This window comes from Temnothorax nylanderi, unplaced genomic scaffold (genome assembly GCF_030848795.1).
Source record: "Temnothorax nylanderi isolate EJ_2023f unplaced genomic scaffold, tnyl_v1.0 TNYL_tig0434_pilon, whole genome shotgun sequence".
Taxonomy (NCBI): Eukaryota; Metazoa; Arthropoda; class Insecta; order Hymenoptera; family Formicidae; genus Temnothorax; species Temnothorax nylanderi.
Window position 1 is genome coordinate 36,938 of NW_027249496.1, and position 7,152 is coordinate 44,089.

General features: G+C 32.6%; 1 long non-coding RNA gene across 2 annotated transcripts; it reads right to left on the minus strand.

The window, feature by feature from the left end:
• Nucleotides 1-4,214: 4,214 nt before the first annotated feature.
• LOC139782701 (uncharacterized) lies at nucleotides 4,215-7,131 on the minus strand. 2 transcript variants are annotated; one of them, XR_011720950.1, is made up of 3 exons: nucleotides 7,031-7,131; nucleotides 6,081-6,159; nucleotides 4,215-4,550 (listed from the first exon to the last, which is right to left on the minus strand). It is a non-coding gene; the product is annotated as an uncharacterized lncRNA (long non-coding RNA). The 2 variants fall into 2 exon arrangements; XR_011720949.1 differs by lacking the exon at nucleotides 4,215-4,550 and having other exon boundaries at nucleotides 5,997-6,159.
• Nucleotides 7,132-7,152: the final 21 nt, after the last annotated feature.

Here is a 7,152-nt window from a genome sequence, read left to right on the forward strand (position 1 = left end):
AATAATAATTATAGGGGACTCGCGGGTGCATCCCCTATAATTGTAACAAGTATTATAAAAATTACATATGTCGGAATTGACTCGGGATCGTTTTATATTTCGTCGCGTATTTTTCAGTTTGATCATTGTCTTAGACCGAAATTTTCTGTATTTTTTCGCATACTAGTCATTTTCTTTGAATCTCGTAAAATATGGTATGCCAATAATTAACATTCTTCTTGATTGAAAAACATAAGCAATAAATTTATTAACGATCTTTTTGATCGCAGTTGCTCACGTAAATTAGATATAGTAAAATAAACTTTGTAATTATTACTCATTAATTGATAAGAAATGTTACATAATAATTACGTGTTTTACATTGTAAGACTTTCGTGTTATTGTATGCATACCGAATGTTGCATACGTAATTTTATGTAAAAAATAAATATTGTATAGAGGAAAGTCCCCTATTATGAGACAGGATCCTAATATGAGATATGTTAAGCTAAAAGGCCCTATATAGGCCACATCTGTTGATCCCATCATGAAAAAACCCCGCCATCTCATATTAGGATCCTATCTCATAATAGGGTACTTTCCTCTATTATATTTTTAATTTTATAATGTAACTTTTTTATAATGTTGTATATGTATATATACATATATTGTAAAATAAATTATATATAAAAAAAATAATAAAAATGTAAAAAAAACATATTGTAAATAAAAGAGGACCGCCGATCGGAATCGGCGGGGGTGGTGGAGGGCCTCTATATAGGTTGACAAATTAATTACAGTTAATCACAACTGTGCGTATGTTGAGCCAAAATGTTAAATACGACGATTTAAAGACTTCTCGAAGTTTCCGCGCCATCGACAGTGTATACGCGCATTGCAACGAAATACATAAAATATTAATAATAAATAGTATGAGATATATTCGAGAAGTCTTTAAAGAAACAATTTCCACTTATAAACATTCCAACGAAATAAACGGTATAAGCTTTCAATTCCCGTTCCCAATCGCGTGTCAATTTCAACGCAATAAAAGTAACATCCAGCGCGAAATACCTTCGATAAACACTCGTCGCTTATACATCGTTGATTGGAAAAGTTAATTGTTCATGCAAGTTGATAGCCTTTATTGACCTTTAATCTTTTGTAAAGTGCGCATTTTCCAAACTCACGTTTCGAGACATGGAATTTCTTGCTGCCTACGTACTCGACTGTCGGTAAACGAATAATAGCGCGGCATAAAGGAAAATTTGTTATATAAAAATTGATATATAGAACTCTAAACTCACTACCCTTACAGAAATTTAATACTGTAAGTGATTATTTGGTTAGTGATTAATTATTTATTTTCAGTATTAAAAGCATTAAAAACAGTGCTTTTAATTTTCTGATTCTTCAATTTCTTACCTGGATATTTCAGCGTTTATTATTAATACGTACATGCAGAGAAGCAACAAAAATTGACATAACAAAGTGTAAACAAGAGAGCTAAATACTTCTTACTTAGGCTACGGTCTTAACACTACAAATGCTTCGAAGCATTCTTCTTCTCCTTTCTTTCAATGAAGAAAGAAGAAGACAAAGAACGCTTCGAAGCATTTGTAGCATCAAATGGATCGCAGCCTTAATGTGTAGTTAGTAATACTACAAATTGTAACATTCAAATTATATATAACTTATATCCTATGATGATCAATAAGTTCTATCGATATTTAAATTTTATATTTGCAGTTTATTTCTAATTTTTATGGAAATAGTTTTTCTTTATCAAAAAATAAGAAATAATAAATCGCATAGTTTCTCGGTCTTAATTTTATTATAGAATACTAAAATCTAAAATTTGTCACTTTACAGACATATAGCACAGAATAGAACCATAAAATCGCTTATATACATAGTACGTAACAGAACTGAAGACTACGAAAATGGCGTGTTATCCATCGAAAATATCCGCGGAGATGGTTACGTAGTTCAAGGTGCACGTTTTGTGCATTTAGAGGCGCTAGTGGATGGATTCCACCTAAAATGCGAGCATGTCGACTCTCCGGCTTTTCACTACACTGCAAATCCAAGTATATTATTTCTATACACGCATAAACGTCTAAAAATGACACATTTGACTGAAACTCATTTTACATGTTTTGTTGCGTGCTAAATTAACACGTTTAATCGTATTAAAAGTTAATATGTTTAATGACGTGATTTAAAACGGCAAGAAATGTGTAAGAAGAGATTCAGTTAAAATAACATACTTGGATTTGCAGTATTAATAAATATATGTGCATTGACATTAAAGCAATTAATTATATAATTTTAATTATGTTCGCGTCAACATATTTTTCACTGAGCATTGACAAATTATACGAAATCTGTTTTATCTACATTTAAAAAAATAGCATATATTGACATTGAGTGAAACGTGCAAGGAAATGACTTTAAAAAATAAAAATAGTAAGAAACATAAAAGAAACTGACTACATAAGATGTTTCGTACCAGTTTTGATAGCTTGTTATGTATTATATTCGATATTTTGTAATATTTTTACGCGATTATTATTATTTCTATACAATAATAATTATTTGCATTTAAGTATGATACAATTAACAAAAGATTTCAGCACTATTAATTAATTATTTATCTTTAATTATTATTAATTGCTATTAATTAAATCAATACTTATTATTTATTATTAATTAGGTAAATATTATAAGAGATAAAGGTACCTCTCATATTGTGCTATGTATTGCCTGAGCGTTGAAAACTTTGGTTTGCGAACTGATTCGCCAACGTCTTAAACGTTTTTTATTTTAAAAAATATTTCTAAAATATTGTTAAAAAAGTATCTATTATAAACTCATTTTCGGCTTAGGATTTTTGTTTTATTTGAGCTCAGCAAGACCATCATTAAATTACGGTCGCAAGTTAGGCATATATTATTAATCAAGTTTTAAAAATTTGCTGTTAAATATAGCAAATATGCAATTCGTATAATTTATAAAATTGTGTATATCTATACACACAGTTGTATGTATAATATGAATAATACAGATATAATAGATTATATACACATCATGAGATAACAGCCAAAATTTGTATCCAGACGCTTGAAAAGGACCGAAATCTACGATCGGAACGTAGCGTTGTTTAAATAAAGTTGGCCAGTTGGGTCGAATAAACGATACCTAAAATCATGAGATAAATCTATAGATATGTATAAAGAAAAGAAAACTCTGATTCGTAAAATAATTCTAATAAGCGAGACAAAATTCTTGCGAGAAGATAACACGTAATGAAAACGTGAATATTTCTACAAGAAACGATCTTACGCGTTAATAGATCAAAGGAGAAAGACGGGTGGAGGAGGATGTGAAGTATGGGCAGCCGTCCTCCGACGGCTCCACGGTAACAAACGGGCGGACCGATTTGAGAACCGCGAGAACACTCATCGTCTAATAATAATATCTTGCTCAAATTTCTATTTTCAGGCCGATAAATGCGCGCGCGGCTTTTATGTAAAATTGCTGAAGCGGCCTTACCGTGTGCGCGCGGACGTAAGTATTACCGGATCTCCGGTGTGCTAGATTGAGAATATACCGGAAGCCATCGGCCACCTTCGTCGTTGCTACCGCAGCGGAAGGTCCACGCGTAGTACTTCGTAGCAGGCATGCTGTAGTTTACTTTCGCGAGCAAATAGTCCGCGGCGCGTAAACTTGTCAAGCTTAGCGAATAACGAGCGCCGCCTGCTAGGCGAGTAAATTCAAGTTAGCGGGATAACAGAAACAGTTTAACGCAACGCTTCAGAAGCGCCGAAGGAGAGAGAAATGTGAGATCGTATACTCGTGGTACGCTTTTATATAGATATTGTACATAATACTGCGTATGTAAAAGAAATTGTGCGGTAAATGAATTACTTATATTAAACCGATAAATAAATTTTTTAACTAAATTTAAATACATCCTATTTTTCTGTTTTTTTTCTTTTTAGAATTGTAATCAGCTTTATGTACAACACATCATATAAAATCTCAAGAGCAAATTTTCCATATACGCGTATTACAATTTAGTCGTGGACAAGATAGCGCTGAAAATATTCTTTTATGTAATATTTTTCTCAAGTTTTATATTGTTTATAATTATCAAAGTACAGTTATCAACCTTGCGGTGCGACAATAACTTCCTGTGTGTTATACACATGATCTACGTAACATATTATGAAAAGTTACGGTGTAGATACCACAGTTAATAACATGGCATTTATTTATTCTATATGCAGTTTGAAATTACGACTAAGCATTTAATATAAATAATTTATATATAATTTTTAAAGATTAAAGCTTTACTGTATCATGTAAATTCTTAGCGGTGCTGCTCTGTTATTCATCTTGGCCGTTACATTGTTAGGTCCACGGCAGACATTACATTCCGCCGGTGTGCAATAATAATTCGAGACGTCGTCGTCTTCATAACCGTAAGCGCGGCCCGCACGTAGGCGTGCGTAACCATATACTTGGGCCTTTTACATAAAGGAACGTGCGCGCACACGTATATCTCCCTAAAAATAGAAATTTGAGTAAGATATTATTATTAGACGAGATGAGTGTGTGGCCGCGCGCGGCTTCTTACCACGGCGCTCACCGTGGTACGTGGTACCCCGTTACGAAAAGGCGAGAGATCGCGGCCCCCTCGCGCGCTACCACACTCTCGCTCACATACTCTTTCAGCCACACTCTCAGCGAAATGAGGAATCCCGCGGCCGAAACGAGGGTGCTCGAGAACACGGAACACACCCGTTAGCCGAGGAATTTTAGGCCGGTCGAAAATTCCTCAGCACGGTGGATTACGGAAAACAATTGCGATTTATCACAATGATGATTATTGCATTAAATTTTAAAGTGTGTATTGATCACTCTGTTTAACTCTTTGACAATTATCTTAATTGAGGATTCTTTATAGAAAGATTTAGAGTAGGTGTGAGTGAGTGTGTGTGTGTGTGTGTGTGTGTGTGTGTGTGTGTGTGTGTGTGTGTGTGTGTGTGTGTGTGTGTGTGTGGGGGGTGTGGTCAATATATTTATATTGACCATAGGGCACAATTTAATGTAGCAGATAACTTGAAAAAATTAAAAAAAGAAAGGATTATTTTATGATAAAAAAAATGTGAAAAAGGATATAATATGATAGGAATGTATGAAATATAATAGTATAACAGAAAATAAAATTCTGTTCTTTTTTAGTGTGACATATTGATAAAATTTAACAGAACGTTGTTTTACCGTCTTTTGTATGAAAACTGCGACACACATTGCCATTATATTTCGTGAAATTCAATTAGTGTAAATTAACACTTGCTAAAATTATATTTATAAAAGCTTAAGAGAATATTTATAGAAAAAAATCAAGCATGTGGGAGTCGTTCAAACGACAACTTCGCATATTTTTGCGATGTTTCATTAACTGGGTATCCTTCGGAATTCTTCGCGTCTACCGTCTTCGATGTATTTTTACTTTTCTTCACAATTATAACTCTCTTCTCGGGGCGGAATTTTCCATCATGAGTCTGCGGAGATTTACATTTTTCGAAGCGAATCTTGTAATGTTCAAACGTGTATTTTAACATGGGCACAGCCTTCTCAGTACATAAATATCAAATACGACTATGAGATACTATTTTAAGAACTATATATTATATCTTTAACTTTTATAACTTCTAGTGATATCGGGCGCATTGATTAAATTAGAAAAAAATCTAACTTAAAGATTTTAACATTGAGAATTATAATGCGCTAAACATTTAAATCTCATGTTTATCTTAATACTGGCTCTTGATTCTAGGAAAGAGTTGCTAAACGAAGAAAATTTTACTTCTTTTATGTTAATTCGTGATCTAGAATTGTCTTGAGAATATATTTTCTGATGATTTACTTACACAACACATGCTAATGAACCATTGATTAAGTAAAATAATCTTGTTGAATTGATCTTACCCAAATGGGGATAATAATATCGCAACAATGATTCACTTTTATTATTATCGCGGATAAATATAACATACTACTAATTTACGGTACACGTAAGTGTCACTCACTAGACTGCGAGGCATTTCTTGCTTCTTTTTGCAGACAGGTCATGTCCGGTATCTCGAGAGTTCTATGGCATGCCAGCTACTGAAATATATTATAATTTGTCATATTATTTACGTATTATAAGTTTTTTAAATCAATTCTGTAATATTTCACAGCAACTAGTGTCATTCTGAGACTTAAGGTTATATTTATAAAATTTTGTATCTGAGTAAGTGTAGAATATTTTCTTTTCAGAATAAAAAGTAATGAATACTTTCAGTGCTCTGAAAAAAGAAAAATAATGTGTTTATTCTCGAAAATATATAAATATTTTATGTTTTCTTCTTTATATTTCATCAATCTTTTACTATCTTCAAAAATAATGGATCTCTTAAAGAAGCACGAAGAGATCCTAATCTCTTGTCCAAAATAAATAATGGATCTCGATTTTTGATAATATTATTTGTTTCTAATGTTATATTTTGCAATCATTAAGTGAGTGTAGTATACTGCAGATAATGTTGTCATTAATGTTTTAATCAAGGCATTTCAAATTTGAATAATCTAAATTAGTTATAATATACAATAATAAAGTTGGGAAGTTTATAGATCGTTTGTCAAAATCAGTATTCGTAAATATATTAGGCAAATTTACGAATGAAAATTTTATTAAATATTAATATGAAATGTACGATATATAATAAAATAATATGCGGATAGTAATTGAAGAGGAAAATTAAATCAATTTCCGTTAGAAAATTAAAAAATAATAAATACATTTCTACAAGTATCGTAATCTCGTAAAAAATAAACGAAATAAAAGGATATCGAAACTTGTCGAGTTATAGTCGAGAAATTAAATTAATCGAAGCGTTTTACTATCGAAATACATTGTTAGACAGACTTTGAAGTGTGTGATAGGCCTGTAGAGATTATTGGCGGACATATTTCGGCCCAAAGACCTAAATCTTACTTCAGCGAAGAATCCCCGCTGCCCTTTGGCGTTCGCCATCATCGCCACCGGCGGCGCAGCATCATCAAAAGCATTGACGTTCCCACTGCACACGTGCCGTGTGCAAAGCCTGGGGGGCTATG